Source organism: Carassius auratus, unplaced genomic scaffold, assembly GCF_003368295.1.
Source record: "Carassius auratus strain Wakin unplaced genomic scaffold, ASM336829v1 scaf_tig00217767, whole genome shotgun sequence".
Taxonomy (NCBI): Eukaryota; Metazoa; Chordata; class Actinopteri; order Cypriniformes; family Cyprinidae; genus Carassius; species Carassius auratus.
Genome location: NW_020529233.1, coordinates 58,948 through 77,335, shown reverse-complemented (window position 1 = coordinate 77,335; position 18,388 = coordinate 58,948). Strand labels below are relative to the sequence as shown.

The 18,388-nt window shown below is 40.3% G+C and overlaps 31 pseudogenes; all 31 read left to right on the top strand.

The window, feature by feature from the left end:
* The first annotated feature begins 477 nt into the window (after window positions 1-477).
* LOC113102857 (uncharacterized) lies at window positions 478-595 on the top strand (annotated as a pseudogene).
* A 224-nt stretch (window positions 596-819) lies between these two features.
* LOC113102802 (uncharacterized) lies at window positions 820-939 on the top strand (annotated as a pseudogene).
* A 738-nt stretch (window positions 940-1,677) lies between these two features.
* Window positions 1,678-1,796, top strand: LOC113102901 (uncharacterized; annotated as a pseudogene).
* A 1,263-nt stretch (window positions 1,797-3,059) lies between these two features.
* Window positions 3,060-3,178, top strand: LOC113102889 (uncharacterized; annotated as a pseudogene).
* A 717-nt stretch (window positions 3,179-3,895) lies between these two features.
* LOC113102877 (uncharacterized) lies at window positions 3,896-4,014 on the top strand (annotated as a pseudogene).
* Window positions 4,015-4,365: 351 nt separating this feature from the next.
* LOC113102855 (uncharacterized) lies at window positions 4,366-4,484 on the top strand (annotated as a pseudogene).
* A 227-nt stretch (window positions 4,485-4,711) lies between these two features.
* Window positions 4,712-4,830, top strand: LOC113102854 (uncharacterized; annotated as a pseudogene).
* A 372-nt stretch (window positions 4,831-5,202) lies between these two features.
* Window positions 5,203-5,321, top strand: LOC113102900 (uncharacterized; annotated as a pseudogene).
* Window positions 5,322-6,585: 1,264 nt separating this feature from the next.
* On the top strand, window positions 6,586-6,704 carry LOC113102888 (uncharacterized; annotated as a pseudogene).
* A 1,064-nt stretch (window positions 6,705-7,768) lies between these two features.
* LOC113102899 (uncharacterized) lies at window positions 7,769-7,887 on the top strand (annotated as a pseudogene).
* Window positions 7,888-9,151: 1,264 nt separating this feature from the next.
* LOC113102887 (uncharacterized) lies at window positions 9,152-9,270 on the top strand (annotated as a pseudogene).
* A 715-nt stretch (window positions 9,271-9,985) lies between these two features.
* On the top strand, window positions 9,986-10,104 carry LOC113102876 (uncharacterized; annotated as a pseudogene).
* Window positions 10,105-10,455: 351 nt separating this feature from the next.
* On the top strand, window positions 10,456-10,574 carry LOC113102801 (uncharacterized; annotated as a pseudogene).
* A 227-nt stretch (window positions 10,575-10,801) lies between these two features.
* LOC113102852 (uncharacterized) lies at window positions 10,802-10,920 on the top strand (annotated as a pseudogene).
* A 370-nt stretch (window positions 10,921-11,290) lies between these two features.
* On the top strand, window positions 11,291-11,409 carry LOC113102875 (uncharacterized; annotated as a pseudogene).
* Window positions 11,410-11,762: 353 nt separating this feature from the next.
* LOC113102851 (uncharacterized) lies at window positions 11,763-11,881 on the top strand (annotated as a pseudogene).
* Window positions 11,882-12,108: 227 nt separating this feature from the next.
* On the top strand, window positions 12,109-12,227 carry LOC113102850 (uncharacterized; annotated as a pseudogene).
* A 376-nt stretch (window positions 12,228-12,603) lies between these two features.
* On the top strand, window positions 12,604-12,722 carry LOC113102886 (uncharacterized; annotated as a pseudogene).
* Window positions 12,723-12,949: 227 nt separating this feature from the next.
* LOC113102849 (uncharacterized) lies at window positions 12,950-13,068 on the top strand (annotated as a pseudogene).
* A 371-nt stretch (window positions 13,069-13,439) lies between these two features.
* Window positions 13,440-13,558, top strand: LOC113102874 (uncharacterized; annotated as a pseudogene).
* Window positions 13,559-13,909: 351 nt separating this feature from the next.
* Window positions 13,910-14,028, top strand: LOC113102800 (uncharacterized; annotated as a pseudogene).
* A 227-nt stretch (window positions 14,029-14,255) lies between these two features.
* LOC113102848 (uncharacterized) lies at window positions 14,256-14,374 on the top strand (annotated as a pseudogene).
* A 371-nt stretch (window positions 14,375-14,745) lies between these two features.
* Window positions 14,746-14,864, top strand: LOC113102872 (uncharacterized; annotated as a pseudogene).
* Window positions 14,865-15,217: 353 nt separating this feature from the next.
* On the top strand, window positions 15,218-15,336 carry LOC113102847 (uncharacterized; annotated as a pseudogene).
* Window positions 15,337-15,563: 227 nt separating this feature from the next.
* LOC113102846 (uncharacterized) lies at window positions 15,564-15,682 on the top strand (annotated as a pseudogene).
* Window positions 15,683-16,056: 374 nt separating this feature from the next.
* On the top strand, window positions 16,057-16,175 carry LOC113102884 (uncharacterized; annotated as a pseudogene).
* Window positions 16,176-16,402: 227 nt separating this feature from the next.
* LOC113102845 (uncharacterized) lies at window positions 16,403-16,521 on the top strand (annotated as a pseudogene).
* Window positions 16,522-16,894: 373 nt separating this feature from the next.
* Window positions 16,895-17,013, top strand: LOC113102844 (uncharacterized; annotated as a pseudogene).
* A 369-nt stretch (window positions 17,014-17,382) lies between these two features.
* Window positions 17,383-17,501, top strand: LOC113102871 (uncharacterized; annotated as a pseudogene).
* Window positions 17,502-17,855: 354 nt separating this feature from the next.
* Window positions 17,856-17,974, top strand: LOC113102843 (uncharacterized; annotated as a pseudogene).
* A 227-nt stretch (window positions 17,975-18,201) lies between these two features.
* On the top strand, window positions 18,202-18,320 carry LOC113102841 (uncharacterized; annotated as a pseudogene).
* Window positions 18,321-18,388: the final 68 nt, after the last annotated feature.

The following is an 18,388-nucleotide window of genomic DNA, read 5'->3' as shown; positions in this document are numbered from 1 at the left end:
TGCAACAAAAAAAAAAAAAAAGAGTAAATGCCGCAATCTTGAATCTTAGGAGGTATGGACCTGTTTAGTGCTTGGATGGGAACCGCCTCGGAATACCAGTTGCTGTAATATTTTTGGAAATTTGTACTAATTATATAATAATCTTGAAAAAAAAGAGTCAATGCCCAATCTTTGAATCTTAGCTGCTATGGACTGTTTAGTGTTTGATGGGAGACCACTCGGAAAACCAGGTGCTCTAATATTATTGGAAATTCATTACTAATTATATAATAATCTTAAAAAAAAAAAAAAAAAAAAAAAAAAGAGTCAATGCCCGATCTCTTAATCTTAGCAGTATTGGCCTGGTTAGTGCTTGGATGGGGGAGACCGCCTGGGAATACCAGTGCTTTAAGCTTTAGGGTTTTCTTTCCTACTTATATAATGTACCGGCGATTAGATTGGCTGATCTTTAAATAGCTCTCTCTTGCAGCAGACTTCGCTTATGGCCATACCACCCTGGCTATGCCAGATCATGTCTGAGCTCGGAAGCTAAGCAGGTTTGGCCTGGTTAGTAATTGGATGGGAGACCCCCTGGTAATACCAGTTGCTCTAAGATTTTTGTAAATTTTTCACAAATTATATAATAATCTTGTAAAAAAAAAGAAAGGAGTCAATGCCCATATCTTAATCTTAGCAGGTATGGGCCTGGTTATGCTTGGATGGGAGACCGCCTGGGAATACCAGGTGCTTTAAGCTTTAGGGTTTTCTTTCCTACTTATATAATGTACCGGCGATTAGATTGGCTGATCTTTAAATAGCTCTCTCTTTGCAGCAGTCTTCGCTTATGGCCATACCACCCTGGCTATGCCAGATCATGTCTGAGCTCAGAAGCTAAGCAGGTTTGGGCCTAGTTAGTAATTGGATGGGAGACCCCCTGGTAATACCAAGTTGCTCTAAGATTTTTGTAAATTTTTACAAATTATATAATAACCTTGCTAAGAAAAAATGAAAGGAGTCAATGCCCCATATCTGAATCTTAGCCAGGTATGGGCCTGGTTAGTAAATGGATGGGGAGACTTTCCGCCTGGGAATACCAGGCTGCTTATAAGCTTTAGGGTTTTCTTTCCTACTTACTATAAGTGTACCGGCGATTAGATTGGCTGATGGTTTTAAATAGCTCTCTCTTTGCAGCAGGTCTTCGGCTTATGGCCATACCACCCTGGCTATGCCAGATCAATGTCTGAGCTTCAGAAGCTAAGCAGGTTTGGGCCTAGTTATTAATTGGATGGGAGGACCCCCTCGGTAATACCAGTTGCTCTAAGATTATTGTAAATTTTTCACAAATTATATAATAATCTTGAAAAAAAAAAAAGAGTCAATGCCCATTCTTTGAATCTTAGCAGTCATGGACCTGTTTAGTGTCTGGATGGGAGACCGCCTCGGAATACCAGGTGCTCTAATATTATTGGAAATTCATTACTAATTATATAATAATCTTAAAAAAAAAAAAAAAAAAAAAAAAAGAGTCAATGCCCGATCTCTTAATCTTAGCAGGTATTGGCCTGGTTAGTGCTTGGATGGGAGACCGCCTGGGAATACCAGGTGCTTTAAGCTTTAGGGTTTTCTTTCCTACTTATATAATGTACCGGCGATTAGATTGGCTGATCTTTAAATAGCTCTCTCTTTGCAGCAGACTTCGCTTATGGCCATACCACCCTGGCTATGCCAGATCATGTCTGAGCTCGGGAGCTAAGCAGGTTTGGGCCTGGTTAGTAATTGGATGGGAGACCCCCTGGTAATACCAGTTGCTTTAAGATTTTTGTAAATTTTTCACAAATTATATAATAATCTTAAAAAAAAGAGCCAATGCCCGATCTCTTAATCTTAGCAGGTATTGGCCTGGTTAGTGCTTGGATGGGAGACCGCCTCGGAATACCAGGTGCTGTAAGCTTTTGGATTTTCATTCCTACTTATATAATGTATGGGCGATTTGATTGGCTGATCTTTAAATAGTCTTCTCTTTGCAGTATCCTTCGCTTGCGACCGTAACAACCTGGCTATGCCTGATCTCGTCTGCTCTCGGAAGCTAAGCAGGTTTGGTCCTGTATAATGTACCGGCGATTAGATTGGCTGATCTTTAAATAGCTCTCTCTTTGCAGCAGTCTTCGCTTATGGCCATTCCACCCTGGCTATGCCAGATCATGTCTGAGCTCGGAAACTAAGCAGGTTTCGGCCTGGTTAGTAATTGGATGGCAGACCCCCTGGTAATACCAGTTGCTTTAAGATTTTTGGAAATCTTTCACAAATTATATAATAATCTTGCAAGAAAAAAAGAAAGGAGTCAATGCCCCATATCTGAATCTTAGCAGGTATGGGCCTGGTTAGTAATTGGATGGGAGACACCCTGGTAATATCAGTTGCTTTAAGATTTTTGGAAATTTTTCACAAATTATATAATAATCTTGAAAAAAAAAAAAGTCAATGCCCGATCTCTGAATAATAGCAGGTTTTGCCTGGTTAGTACTTGGATGGAAGACGGCCGGGAAATACCAGTTGCTGTAATATTTTTGGCAATTTTTACTAATTACATAATAATCTTGCAACAAAAAAAAAAAAAGAGTAAATGCCCAATCTTTGAATCTTAGGAGGTATGGACCTGTTTAGTGCTTGGATGGGAGACCGCCTCGGAATACCAGTTGCTGTAATATTTTTGGAAATTTGTACTAATTATATAATTATCTTGAAACAAAAAGAGTCAATGCCCAATCTTTGAATCTTAGCTGCTATGGACCTGTTTAGTGTTTGGATGGGAGACCACCTCGGAAAACCAGGTGCTCTAATATTATTGGAAATTCATTACTAATTATATAATAATCTTAAAAAAAAAAAAAAAAAAAAAAAAAAAGAGTCAATGCCCGATCTCTTAATCTTAGCAGGTATTGGCCTGGTTAGTGCTTGGATGGGAGACCGCCTGGGAATACCAGGTGCTTTAAGCTTTAGGGTTTTCTTTCCTACTTATATAATGTACCGGCGATTAGATTGGCTGATCTTTAAATAGCTCTCTCTTTGCAGCAGTCTTCGCTTATGGCCATACCACCCTGGCTATGCCAGATCATGTCTGAGCTCGGAAGCTAAGCAGGTTTGGGCCTGGTTAGTAATTGGATGGGAGACCCCCTGGTAATACCAGTTGCTCTAAGATTTTTGTAAATTTTTCACAAATTATATAATAATCTTGTAAGAAAAAAAGAAAGGAGTCAATGCCCCATATCTGAATCTTAGCAGGTATGGGCCTGGTTAGTAATTGGATGGGAGACCGCCTGGGAATACCAGGTGCTTTAAGCTTTAGGGTTTTCTTTCCTACTTATATAATGTACCGGCGATTAGATTGGCTGATCTTTAAATAGCTCTCTCTTTGCAGCAGTCTTCGCTTATGGCCATACCACCCTGGCTATGCCAGATCATGTCTGAGCTCAGAAGCTAAGCAGGTTTGGGCCTAGTTAGTAATTGGATGGGAGAGCCCCTGGTAATACCAGTTGCTCTAAGATTTTTGTAAATTTTTCACAAATTATATAATAATCTTGAAAAAAAAAAGAGTCAATGCCCATTCTTTGAATCTTAGCAGTCATGGACCTGTTTAGTGTCTGGATGGGAGACCGCCTCGGAATACCAGGTGCTCTAATATTATTGGAAATTCATTACTAATTATATAATAATCTTAAAAAAAAAAAAAAAAAAAAAAAAGAGTCAATGCCCGATCTCTTAATCTTAGCAGGTATTGGCCTGGTTAGTGCTTGGATGGGAGACCGCCTGGGAATACCAGGTGCTTTAAGCTTTAGGGTTTTCTTTCCTACTTATATAATGTACCGGCGATTAGATTGGCTGATCTTTAAATAGCTCTCTCTTTGCAGCAGACTTCGCTTATGGCCATACCACCCTGGCTATGCCAGATCATGTCTGAGCTCGGAAGCTAAGCAGGTTTGGGCCTGGTTAGTAATTGGATGGGAGACCCCCTGGTAATACCAGTTGCTTTAAGATTTTTGTAAATTTTTCACAAATTATATAATAATCTTAAAAAAAAAGAGCCAATGCCCGATCTCTTAATCTTAGCAGGTATTGGCCTGGTTAGTGCTTGGATGGGAGACCGCCTCGGAATACCAGGTGCTGTAAGCTTTTGGATTTTCATTCCTACTTATATAATGTATGGGCGATTTGATTGGCTGATCTTTAAATAGTCTTCTCTTTGCAGTATCCTTCGCTTGCGACCGTAACAACCTGGCTATGCCTGATCTCGTCTGCTCTCGGAAGCTAAGCAGGTTTGGTCCTGTATAATGTACCGGCGATTAGATTGGCTGATCTTTAAATAGCTCTCTCTTTGCAGCAGTCTTCGCTTATGGCCATACCACCCTGGCTATGCCAGATCATGTCTGAGCTCAGAAGCTAAGCAGGTTTGGGCCTAGTTAGTAATTGGATGGGAGACCCCCTGGTAATACCAGTTGCTCTAAGATTTTTGTAAATTTTTCACAAATTATATAATAATCTTGCAAGAAAAAAAGAAAGGAGTCAATGCCCCATATCTGAATCTTAGCAGGTATGGGCCTGGTTAGTAATTGGATGGGAGACCGCCTGGGAATACCAGGTGCTTTAAGCTTTAGGGTTTTCTTTCCTACTTATATAATGTACCGGCGATTAGATTGGCTGATCTTTAAATAGCTCTCTCTTTGCAGCAGTCTTCGCTTATGGCCATACCACCCTGGCTATGCCAGATCATGTCTGAGCTCAGAAGCTAAGCAGGTTTGGGCCTAGTTAGTAATTGGATGGGAGACCCCCTGGTAATACCAGTTGCTCTAAGATTATTGTAAATTTTTCACAAATTATATAATAATCTTGAAAAAAAAAAAGAGTCAATGCCCATTCTTTGAATCTTAGCAGTCATGGACCTGTTTAGTGTCTGGATGGGAGACCGCCTCGGAATACCAGGTGCTCTAATATTATTGGAAATTCATTACTAATTATATAATAATCTTAAAAAAAAAAAAAAAAAAAAAAAAGAGTCAATGCCCGATCTCTTAATCTTAGCAGGTATTGGCCTGGTTAGTGCTTGGATGGGAGACCGCCTGGGAATACCAGGTGCTTTAAGCTTTAGGGTTTTCTTTCCTACTTATATAATGTACCGGCGATTAGATTGGCTGATCTTTAAATAGCTCTCTCTTTGCAGCAGACTTCGCTTATGGCCATACCACCCTGGCTATGCCAGATCATGTCTGAGCTCGGGAGCTAAGCAGGTTTGGGCCTGGTTAGTAATTGGATGGGAGACCCCCTGGTAATACCAGTTGCTTTAAGATTTTTGTAAATTTTTCACAAATTATATAATAATCTTAAAAAAAAAGAGCCAATGCCCGATCTCTTAATCTTAGCAGGTATTGGCCTGGTTAGTGCTTGGATGGGAGACCGCCTCGGAATACCAGGTGCTGTAAGCTTTTGGATTTTCATTCCTACTTATATAATGTATGGGCGATTTGATTGGCTGATCTTTAAATAGTCTTCTCTTTGCAGTATCCTTCGCTTGCGACCGTAACAACCTGGCTATGCCTGATCTCGTCTGCTCTCGGAAGCTAAGCAGGTTTGGTCCTGTATAATGTACCGGCGATTAGATTGGCTGATCTTTAAATAGCTCTCTCTTTGCAGCAGTCTTCGCTTATGGCCATTCCACCCTGGCTATGCCAGATCATGTCTGAGCTCGGAAACTAAGCAGGTTTCGGCCTGGTTAGTAATTGGATGGCAGACCCCCTGGTAATACCAGTTGCTTTAAGATTTTTGGAAATCTTTCACAAATTATATAATAATCTTGCAAGAAAAAAAGAAAGGAGTCAATGCCCCATATCTGAATCTTAGCAGGTATGGGCCTGGTTAGTAATTGGATGGGAGACACCCTGGTAATATCAGTTGCTTTAAGATTTTTGGAAATTTTTCACAAATTATATAATAATCTTGAAAAAAAAAAAAGTCAATGCCCGATCTCTGAATAATAGCAGGTTTTGCCTGGTTAGTACTTGGATGGAAGACGGCCGGGAAATACCAGTTGCTGTAATATTTTTGGCAATTTTTACTAATTACATAATAATCTTGCAACAAAAAAAAAAAAAGAGTAAATGCCCAATCTTTGAATCTTAGGAGGTATGGACCTGTTTAGTGCTTGGATGGGAGACCGCCTCGGAATACCAGTTGCTGTAATATTTTTGGAAATTTGTACTAATTATATAATTATCTTGAAACAAAAAGAGTCAATGCCCAATCTTTGAATCTTAGCTGCTATGGACCTGTTTAGTGTTTGGATGGGAGACCACCTCGGAAAACCAGGTGCTCTAATATTATTGGAAATTCATTACTAATTATATAATAATCTTAAAAAAAAAAAAAAAAAAAAAAAAAAAGAGTCAATGCCCGATCTCTTAATCTTAGCAGGTATTGGCCTGGTTAGTGCTTGGATGGGAGACCGCCTGGGAATACCAGGTGCTTTAAGCTTTAGGGTTTTCTTTCCTACTTATATAATGTACCGGCGATTAGATTGGCTGATCTTTAAATAGCTCTCTCTTTGCAGCAGTCTTCGCTTATGGCCATACCACCCTGGCTATGCCAGATCATGTCTGAGCTCGGAAGCTAAGCAGGTTTGGGCCTGGTTAGTAATTGGATGGGAGACCCCCTGGTAATACCAGTTGCTCTAAGATTTTTGTAAATTTTTCACAAATTATATAATAATCTTGTAAGAAAAAAAGAAAGGAGTCAAAGCCCCATATCTGAATCTTAGCAGGTATGGGCCTGGTTAGTAATTGGATGGGAGACCGCCTGGGAATACCAGGTGCTTTAAGCTTTAGGGTTTTCTTTCCTACTTATATAATGTACCGGCGATTAGATTGGCTGATCTTTAAATAGCTCTCTCTTTGCAGCAGTCTTCGCTTATGGCCATACCACCCTGGCTATGCCAGATCATGTCTGAGCTCAGAAGCTAAGCAGGTTTGGGCCTAGTTAGTAATTGGATGGGAGAGCCCCTGGTAATACCAGTTGCTCTAAGATTTTTGTAAATTTTTCACAAATTATATAATAATCTTGCAAGAAAAAAAGAAAGGAGTCAATGCCCCATATCTGAATCTTAGCAGGTATGGGCCTGGTTAGTAATTGGATGGGAGACCGCCTGGGAATACCAGGTGCTTTAAGCTTTAGGGTTTTCTTTCCTACTTATATAATGTACCGGCGATTAGATTGGCTGATCTTTAAATAGCTCTCTCTTTGCAGCAGTCTTCGCTTATGGCCATACCACCCTGGCTATGCCAGATCATGTCTGAGCTCAGAAGCTAAGCAGGTTTGGGCCTAGTTATTAATTGGATGGGAGACCCCCTGGTAATACCAGTTGCTCTAAGATTATTGTAAATTTTTCACAAATTATATAATAATCTTGAAAAAAAAAAAGAGTCAATGCCCATTCTTTGAATCTTAGCAGTCATGGACCTGTTTAGTGTCTGGATGGGAGACCGCCTCGGAATACCAGGTGCTCTAATATTATTGGAAATTCATTACTAATTATATAATAATCTTAAAAAAAAAAAAAAAAAAAAAAAAGAGTCAATGCCCGATCTCTTAATCTTAGCAGGTATTGGCCTGGTTAGTGCTTGGATGGGAGACCGCCTGGGAATACCAGGTGCTTTAAGCTTTAGGGTTTTCTTTCCTACTTATATAATGTACCGGCGATTAGATTGGCTGATCTTTAAATAGCTCTCTCTTTGCAGCAGACTTCGCTTATGGCCATACCACCCTGGCTATGCCAGATCATGTCTGAGCTCGGGAGCTAAGCAGGTTTGGGCCTGGTTAGTAATTGGATGGGAGACCCCCTGGTAATACCAGTTGCTTTAAGATTTTTGTAAATTTTTCACAAATTATATAATAATCTTAAAAAAAAAGAGCCAATGCCCGATCTCTTAATCTTAGCAGGTATTGGCCTGGTTAGTGCTTGGATGGGAGACCGCCTCGGAATACCAGGTGCTGTAAGCTTTTGGATTTTCATTCCTACTTATATAATGTATGGGCGATTTGATTGGCTGATCTTTAAATAGTCTTCTCTTTGCAGTATCCTTCGCTTGCGACCGTAACAACCTGGCTATGCCTGATCTCGTCTGCTCTCGGAAGCTAAGCAGGTTTGGTCCTGTATAATGTACCGGCGATTAGATTGGCTGATCTTTAAATAGCTCTCTCTTTGCAGCAGTCTTCGCTTATGGCCATTCCACCCTGGCTATGCCAGATCATGTCTGAGCTCGGAAACTAAGCAGGTTTCGGCCTGGTTAGTAATTGGATGGCAGACCCCCTGGTAATACCAGTTGCTTTAAGATTTTTGGAAATCTTTCACAAATTATATAATAATCTTGCAAGAAAAAAAGAAAGGAGTCAATGCCCCATATCTGAATCTTAGCAGGTATGGGCCTGGTTAGTAATTGGATGGGAGACACCCTGGTAATATCAGTTGCTTTAAGATTTTTGGAAATTTTTCACAAATTATATAATAATCTTGAAAAAAAAAAAAGTCAATGCCCGATCTCTGAATAATAGCAGGTTTTGCCTGGTTAGTACTTGGATGGAAGACGGCCGGGAAATACCAGTTGCTGTAATATTTTTGGCAATTTTTACTAATTACATAATAATCTTGCAACAAAAAAAAAAAAAGAGTAAATGCCCAATCTTTGAATCTTAGGAGGTATGGACCTGTTTAGTGCTTGGATGGGAGACCGCCTCGGAATACCAGTTGCTGTAATATTTTTGGAAATTTGTACTAATTATATAATTATCTTGAAACAAAAAGAGTCAATGCCCAATCTTTGAATCTTAGCTGCTATGGACCTGTTTAGTGTTTGGATGGGAGACCACCTCGGAAAACCAGGTGCTCTAATATTATTGGAAATTCATTACTAATTATATAATAATCTTAAAAAAAAAAAAAAAAAAAAAAAAAAAGAGTCAATGCCCGATCTCTTAATCTTAGCAGGTATTGGCCTGGTTAGTGCTTGGATGGGAGACCGCCTGGGAATACCAGGTGCTTTAAGCTTTAGGGTTTTCTTTCCTACTTATATAATGTACCGGCGATTAGATTGGCTGATCTTTAAATAGCTCTCTCTTTGCAGCAGTCTTCGCTTATGGCCATACCACCCTGGCTATGCCAGATCATGTCTGAGCTCGGAAGCTAAGCAGGTTTGGGCCTGGTTAGTAATTGGATGGGAGACCCCCTGGTAATACCAGTTGCTCTAAGATTTTTGTAAATTTTTCACAAATTATATAATAATCTTGTAAGAAAAAAAGAAAGGAGTCAATGCCCCATATCTGAATCTTAGCAGGTATGGGCCTGGTTAGTAATTGGATGGGAGACCGCCTGGGAATACCAGGTGCTTTAAGCTTTAGGGTTTTCTTTCCTACTTATATAATGTACCGGCGATTAGATTGGCTGATCTTTAAATAGCTCTCTCTTTGCAGCAGTCTTCGCTTATGGCCATACCACCCTGGCTATGCCAGATCATGTCTGAGCTCAGAAGCTAAGCAGGTTTGGGCCTAGTTAGTAATTGGATGGGAGAGCCCCTGGTAATACCAGTTGCTCTAAGATTTTTGTAAATTTTTCACAAATTATATAATAATCTTGAAAAAAAAAAGAGTCAATGCCCATTCTTTGAATCTTAGCAGTCATGGACCTGTTTAGTGTCTGGATGGGAGACCGCCTCGGAATACCAGGTGCTCTAATATTATTGGAAATTCATTACTAATTATATAATAATCTTAAAAAAAAAAAAAAAAAAAAAAGAGTCAATGCCCGATCTCTTAATCTTAGCAGGTATTGGCCTGGTTAGTGCTTGGATGGGAGACCGCCTGGGAATACCAGGTGCTTTAAGCTTTAGGGTTTTCTTTCCTACTTATATAATGTACCGGCGATTAGATTGGCTGATCTTTAAATAGCTCTCTCTTTGCAGCAGACTTCGCTTATGGCCATACCACCCTGGCTATGCCAGATCATGTCTGAGCTCGGAAGCTAAGCAGGTTTGGGCCTGGTTAGTAATTGGATGGGAGACCCCCTGGTAATACCAGTTGCTTTAAGATTTTTGTAAATTTTTCACAAATTATATAATAATCTTAAAAAAAAAGAGCCAATGCCCGATCTCTTAATCTTAGCAGGTATTGGCCTGGTTAGTGCTTGGATGGGAGACCGCCTCGGAATACCAGGTGCTGTAAGCTTTTGGATTTTCATTCCTACTTATATAATGTATGGGCGATTTGATTGGCTGATCTTTAAATAGTCTTCTCTTTGCAGTATCCTTCGCTTGCGACCGTAACAACCTGGCTATGCCTGATCTCGTCTGCTCTCGGAAGCTAAGCAGGTTTGGTCCTGTATAATGTACCGGCGATTAGATTGGCTGATCTTTAAATAGCTCTCTCTTTGCAGCAGTCTTCGCTTATGGCCATACCACCCTGGCTATGCCAGATCATGTCTGAGCTTGGAAGCTAAGCAGGTTTGGGCCTGGTTAGTAATTGGATGGGAGACCCCCTGGTAATACCAGTTGCTCTAAGATTTTTGTAAATTTTTCACAAATTATATAATAATCTTGCAAGAAAAAAAGAAAGGAGTCAATGCCCCATATCTGAATCTTAGCAGGTATGGGTCTGGTTAGTAATTGGATGAGAGACCGCCTGGGAATACCAGGTGCTTTAAGCTTTAGGGTTTTCTTTCCTACTTATATAATGTACCGGCGATTAGATTGGCTGATCTTTAAATAGCTCTCTCTTTGCAGCAGTCTTCGCTTATGGCCATACCACCCTGGCTATGCCAGATCATGTCTGAGCTCAGAAGCTAAGCAGGTTTGGGCCTAGTTAGTAATTGGATGGGAGACCCCCTGGTAATACCAGTTGCTCTAAGATTTTTGTAAATTTTTCACAAATTATATAATAATCTTGAAAAAAAAAAGAGTCAATGCCCATTCTTTGAATCTTAGCAGTCATGGACCTGTTTAGTGTCTGGATGGGAGACCGCCTCGGAATACCAGGTGCTCTAATATTATTGGAAATTCATTACTAATTATATAATAATCTTAAAAAAAAAAAAAAAAAAAAAAAGAGTCAATGCCCGATCTCTTAATCTTAGCAGGTATTGGCCTGGTTAGTGCTTGGATGGGAGACCGCCTGGGAATACCAGGTGCTTTAAGCTTTAGGGTTTTCTTTCCTACTTATATAATGTACCGGCGATTAGATTGGCTGATCTTTAAATAGCTCTCTCTTTGCAGCAGACTTCGCTTATGGCCATACCACCCTGGCTATGCCAGATCATGTCTGAGCTCGGAAGCTAAGCAGGTTTGGGCCTGGTTAGTAATTGGATGGGAGACCCCCTGGTAATACCAGTTGCTTTAAGATTTTTTGTAAATTTTTCACAAATTATATAATAATCTTAAAAAAAAAAGAGCCAATGCCCGATCTCTTAATCTTAGCAGGTATTGGCCTGGTTAGTGCTTGGATGGGAGACCGCCTCGGAATACCAGGTGCTTTAAGCTTTTGGATTTTCATTCCTACTTATATAATGTATGGGCGATTTGATTGGCTGATCTTTAAATAGTCTTCTCTTTGCAGTATCCTTCGCTTGCGACCGTAACAACCTGGCTATGCCTGATCTCGTCTGCTTTCGGAAGCTAAGCAGGTTTGGTCCTGTATAATGTACCGGCGATTAGATTGGCTGATCTTTAAATAGCTCTCTCTTTGCAGCAGTCTTCGCTTATGGCCATACCACCCTGGCTATGCCAGATCATGTCTGAGCTCAGAAGCTAAGCAGGTTTGGGCCTAGTTAGTAATTGGATGGGAGACCCCCTGGTAATACCAGTTGCTCTAAGATTTTTGTAAATTTTTCACAAATTATATAATAATCTTGCAAGAAAAAAAGAAAGGAGTCAATGCCCCATATCTGAATCTTAGCAGGTATGGGCCTGGTTAGTAATTGGATGGGAGACCGCCTGGGAATACCAGGTGCTTTAAGCTTTAGGGTTTTCTTTCCTACTTATATAATGTACCGGCGATTAGATTGGCTGATCTTTAAATAGCTCTCTCTTTGCAGCAGTCTTCGCTTATGGCCATACCACCCTGGCTATGCCAGATCATGTCTGAGCTCAGAAGCTAAGCAGGTTTGGGCCTAGTTAGTAATTGGATGGGAGACCCCCTGGTAATACCAGTTGCTCTAAGATTATTGTAAATTTTTCACAAATTATATAATAATCTTGAAAAAAAAAAAGAGTCAATGCCCATTCTTTGAATCTTAGCAGTCATGGACCTGTTTAGTGTCTGGATGGGAGACCGCCTCGGAATACCAGGTGCTCTAATATTATTGGAAATTCATTACTAATTATATAATAATCTTAAAAAAAAAAAAAAAAAAAAAAAAAAAAGAGTCAATGCCCGATCTCTTAATCTTAGCAGGTATTGGCCTGGTTAGTGCTTGGATGGGAGACCGCCTGGGAATACCAGGTGCTTTAAGCTTTAGGGTTTTCTTTCCTACTTATATAATGTACCGGCGATTAGATTGGCTGATCTTTAAATAGCTCTCTCTTTGCAGCAGTCTTCGCTTATGGCCATACCACCCTGGCTATGCCAGATCATGTCTGAGCTCGGAAGCTAAGCAGGTTTGGGCCTGGTTAGTAATTGGATGGGAGACCCCCTGGTAATACCAGTTGCTCTAAGATTTTTGTAAATTTTTCACAAATTATATAATAATCTTGTAAGATAAAAAGAAAGGAGTCAATGCCCCATATCTGAATCTTAGCAGGTATGGGCCTGGTTAGTAATTGGATGGGAGACCGCCTGGGAATACCAGGTGCTTTAAGCTTTAGGGTTTTCTTTCCTACTTATATAATGTACCGGCGATTAGATTGGCTGATCTTTAAATAGCTCTCTCTTTGCAGCAGTCTTCGCTTATGGCCATACCACCCTGGCTATGCCAGATCATGTCTGAGCTCAGAAGCTAAGCAGGTTTGGGCCTAGTTAGTAATTGGATGGGAGACCCCCTGGTAATACCAGTTGCTCTAAGATTTTTGTAAATTTTTCACAAATTATATAATAATCTTGAAAAAAAAAAGAGTCAATGCCCATTCTTTGAATCTTAGCAGTCATGGACCTGTTTAGTGTCTGGATGGGAGACCGCCTCGGAATACCAGGTGCTCTAATATTATTGGAAATTCATTACTAATTATATAATAATCTTAAAAAAAAAAAAAAAAAAAAAAAAGAGTCAATGCCCGATCTCTTAATCTTAGCAGGTATTGGCCTGGTTAGTGCTTGGATGGGAGACCGCCTGGGAATACCAGGTGCTTTAAGCTTTAGGGTTTTCTTTCCTACTTATATAATGTACCGGCGATTAGATTGGCTGATCTTTAAATAGCTCTCTCTTTGCAGCAGACTTCGCTTATGGCCATACCACCCTGGCTATGCCAGATCATGTCTGAGCTCGGAAGCTAAGCAGGTTTGGGCCTGGTTAGTAATTGGATGGGAGACCCCCTGGTAATACCAGTTGCTTTAAGATTTTTGTAAATTTTTCACAAATTATATAATAATCTTAAAAAAAAAGAGCCAATGCCCGATCTCTTAATCTTAGCAGGTATTGGCCTGGTTAGTGCTTGGATGGGAGACCGCCTCGGAATACCAGGTGCTGTAAGCTTTTGGATTTTCATTCCTACTTATATAATGTATGGGCGATTTGATTGGCTGATCTTTAAATAGTCTTCTCTTTGCAGTATCCTTCGCTTGCGACCGTAACAACCTGGCTATGCCTGATCTCGTCTGCTCTCGGAAGCTAAGCAGGTTTGGTCCTGTATAATGTACCGGCGATTAGATTGGCTGATCTTTAAATAGCTCTCTCTTTGCAGCAGTCTTCGCTTATGGCCATACCACCCTGGCTATGCCAGATCATGTCTGAGCTTGGAAGCTAAGCAGGTTTGGGCCTGGTTAGTAATTGGATGGGAGACCCCCTGGTAATACCAGTTGCTCTAAGATTTTTGTAAATTTTTCACAAATTATATAATAATCTTGCAAGAAAAAAAGAAAGGAGTCAATGCCCCATATCTGAATCTTAGCAGGTATGGGTCTGGTTAGTAATTGGATGAGAGACCGCCTGGGAATACCAGGTGCTTTAAGCTTTAGGGTTTTCTTTCCTACTTATATAATGTACCGGCGATTAGATTGGCTGATCTTTAAATAGCTCTCTCTTTGCAGCAGTCTTCGCTTATGGCCATACCACCCTGGCTATGCCAGATCATGTCTGAGCTCAGAAGCTAAGCAGGTTTGGGCCTAGTTAGTAATTGGATGGGAGACCCCCTGGTAATACCAGTTGCTCTAAGATTTTTGTAAATTTTTCACAAATTATATAATAATCTTGAAAAAAAAAAGAGTCAATGCCCATTCTTTGAATCTTAGCAGTCATGGACCTGTTTAGTGTCTGGATGGGAGACCGCCTCGGAATACCAGGTGCTCTAATATTATTGGAAATTCATTACTAATTATATAATAATCTTAAAAAAAAAAAAAAAAAAAAAAAAGAGTCAATGCCCGATCTCTTAATCTTAGCAGGTATTGGCCTGGTTAGTGCTTGGATGGGAGACCGCCTGGGAATACCAGGTGCTTTAAGCTTTAGGGTTTTCTTTCCTACTTATATAATGTACCGGCGATTAGATTGGCTGATCTTTAAATAGCTCTCTCTTTGCAGCAGACTTCGCTTATGGCCATACCACCCTGGCTATGCCAGATCATGTCTGAGCTCGGAAGCTAAGCAGGTTTGGGCCTGGTTAGTAATTGGATGGGAGACCCCCTGGTAATACCAGTTGCTTTAAGATTTTTTGTAAATTTTTCACAAATTATATAATAATCTTAAAAAAAAAAGAGCCAATGCCCGATCTCTTAATCTTAGCAGGTATTGGCCTGGTTAGTGCTTGGATGGGAGACCGCCTCGGAATACCAGGTGCTTTAAGCTTTTGGATTTTCATTCCTACTTATATAATGTATGGGCGATTTGATTGGCTGATCTTTAAATAGTCTTCTCTTTGCAGTATCCTTCGCTTGCGACCGTAACAACCTGGCTATGCCTGATCTCGTCTGCTTTCGGAAGCTAAGCAGGTTTGGTCCTGTATAATGTACCGGCGATTAGATTGGCTGATCTTTAAATAGCTCTCTCTTTGCAGCAGTCTTCGCTTATGGCCATACCACCCTGGCTATGCCAGATCATGTCTGAGCTCAGAAGCTAAGCAGGTTTGGGCCTAGTTAGTAATTGGATGGGAGACCCCCTGGTAATACCAGTTGCTCTAAGATTTTTGTAAATTTTTCACAAATTATATAATAATCTTGCAAGAAAAAAAGAAAGGAGTCAATGCCCCATATCTGAATCTTAGCAGGTATGGGCCTGGTTAGTAATTGGATGGGAGACCGCCTGGGAATACCAGGTGCTTTAAGCTTTAGGGTTTTCTTTCCTACTTATATAATGTACCGGCGATTAGATTGGCTGATCTTTAAATAGCTCTCTCTTTGCAGCAGTCTTCGCTTATGGCCATACCACCCTGGCTATGCCAGATCATGTCTGAGCTCAGAAGCTAAGCAGGTTTGGGCCTAGTTAGTAATTGGATGGGAGACCCCCTGGTAATACCAGTTGCTCTAAGATTATTGTAAATTTTTCACAAATTATATAATAATCTTGAAAAAAAAAAAGAGTCAATGCCCATTCTTTGAATCTTAGCAGTCATGGACCTGTTTAGTGTCTGGATGGGAGACCGCCTCGGAATACCAGGTGCTCTAATATTATTGGAAATTCATTACTAATTATATAATAATCTTAAAAAAAAAAAAAAAAAAAAAAAAAAGAGTCAATGCCCGATCTCTTAATCTTAGCAGGTATTGGCCTGGTTAGTGCTTGGATGGGAGACCGCCTGGGAATACCAGGTGCTTTAAGCTTTAGGGTTTTCTTTCCTACTTATATAATGTACCGGCGATTAGATTGGCTGATCTTTAAATAGCTCTCTCTTTGCAGCAGTCTTCGCTTATGGCCATACCACCCTGGCTATGCCAGATCATGTCTGAGCTCGGAAGCTAAGCAGGTTTGGGCCTGGTTAGTAATTGGATGGGAGACCCCCTGGTAATACCAGTTGCTCTAAGATTTTTGTAAATTTTTCACAAATTATATAATAATCTTGTAAGAAAAAAAGAAAGGAGTCAATGCCCCATATCTGAATCTTAGCAGGTATGGGCCTGGTTAGTAATTGGATGGGAGACCGCCTGGGAATACCAGGTGCTTTAAGCTTTAGGGTTTTCTTTCCTACTTATATAATGTACCGGCGATTAGATTGGCTGATCTTTAAATAGCTCTCTCTTTGCAGCAGTCTTCGCTTATGGCCATACCACCCTGGCTATGCCAGATCATGTCTGAGCTCAGAAGCTAAGCAGGTTTGGGCCTAGTTAGTAATTGGATGGGAGACCCCCTGGTAATACCAGTTGCTCTAAGATTTTTGTAAATTTTTCACAAATTATATAATAATCTTGAAAAAAAAAAAGAGTCAATGCCCATTCTTTGAATCTTAGCAGTCATGGACCTGTTTAGTGTCTGGATGGGAGACCGCCTCGGAATACCAGGTGCTCTAATATTATTGGAAATTCATTACTAATTATATAATAATCTTAAAAAAAAAAAAAAAAAAAAAAAAAGAGTCAATGCCCGATCTCTTAATCTTAGCAGGTATTGGCCTGGTTAGTGCTTGGATGGGAGACCGCCTGGGAATACCAGGTGCTTTAAGCTTTAGGGTTTTCTTTCCTACTTATATAATGTACCGGCGATTAGATTGGCTGATCTTTAAATAGCTCTCTCTTTGCAGCAGTCTTCGCTTATGGCCATACCACCCTGGCTATGCCAGATCATGTCTGAGCTCAGAAGCTAAGCAGGTTTGGGCCTAGTTAGTAATTGGATGGGAGACCCCCTGGTAATACCAGTTGCTCTAAGATTTTTGTAAATTTTTCACAAATTATATAATAATCTTGAAAAAAAAAAGAGTCAATGCCCATTCTTTGAATCTTAGCAGTCATGGACCTGTTTAGTGTCTGGATGGGAGACCGCCTCGGAATACCAGGTGCTCTAATATTATTGGAAATTCATTACTAATTATATAATAATCTTAAAAAAAAAAAAAAAAAAAAAAGAGTCAATGCCCGATCTCTTAATCTTAGCAGGTATTGGCCTGGTTAGTGCTTGGATGGGAGACCGCCTGGGAATACCAGGTGCTTTAAGCTTTAGGGTTTTCTTTCCTACTTATATAATGTACCGGCGATTAGATTGGCTGATCTTTAAATAGCTCTCTCTTTGCAGCAGACTTCGCTTATGGCCATACCACCCTGGCTATGCCAGATCATGTCTGAGCTCGGAAGCTAAGCAGGTTTGGGCCTGGTTAGTAATTGGATGGGAGACCCCCTGGTAATACCAGTTGCTTTAAGATTTTTTGTAAATTTTTTCACAAATTATATAATAATCTTAAAAAAAAAAGAGCCAATGCCCGATCTCTTAATCTTAGCAGGTATTGGCCTGGTTAGTGCTTGGATGGGAGACCGCCTCGGAATACCAGGTGCTTTAAGCTTTTGGATTTTCATTCCTACTTATATAATGTATGGGCGATTTGATTGGCTGATCTTTAAATAGTCTTCTCTTTGCAGTATCCTTCGCTTGCGACCGTAACAACCTGGCTATGCCTGATCTCGTCTGCTTTCGGAAGCTAAGCAGGTTTGGTCCTGTATAATGTACCGGCGATTAGATTGGCTGATCTTTAAATAGCTCTCTCTTTGCAGCAGTCTTCGCTTATGGCCATACCACCCTGGCTATGCCAGATCATGTCTGAGCTCAGAAGCTAAGCAGGTTTGGGCCTAGTTAGTAATTGGATGGGAGACCCCCTGGTAATACCAGTTGCTCTAAGATTTTTGTAAATTTTTCACAAATTATATAATAATCTTGCAAGAAAAAAAGAAAGGAGTCAATGCCCCATATCTGAATCTTAGCAGGTATGGGCCTGGTTAGTAATTGGATGGGAGACCGCCTGGGAATACCAGGTGCTTTAAGCTTTAGGGTTTTCTTTCCTACTTATATAATGTACCGGCGATTAGATTGGCTGATCTTTAAATAGCTCTCTCTTTGCAGCAGTCTTCGCTTATGGCCATACCACCCTGGCTATGCCAGATCATGTCTGAGCTCAGAAGCTAAGCAGGTTTGGGCCTAGTTAGTAATTGGATGGGAGACCCCCTGGTAATACCAGTTGCTCTAAGATTATTGTAAATTTTTCACAAATTATATAATAATCTTGAAAAAAAAAAAGAGTCAATGCCCATTCTTTGA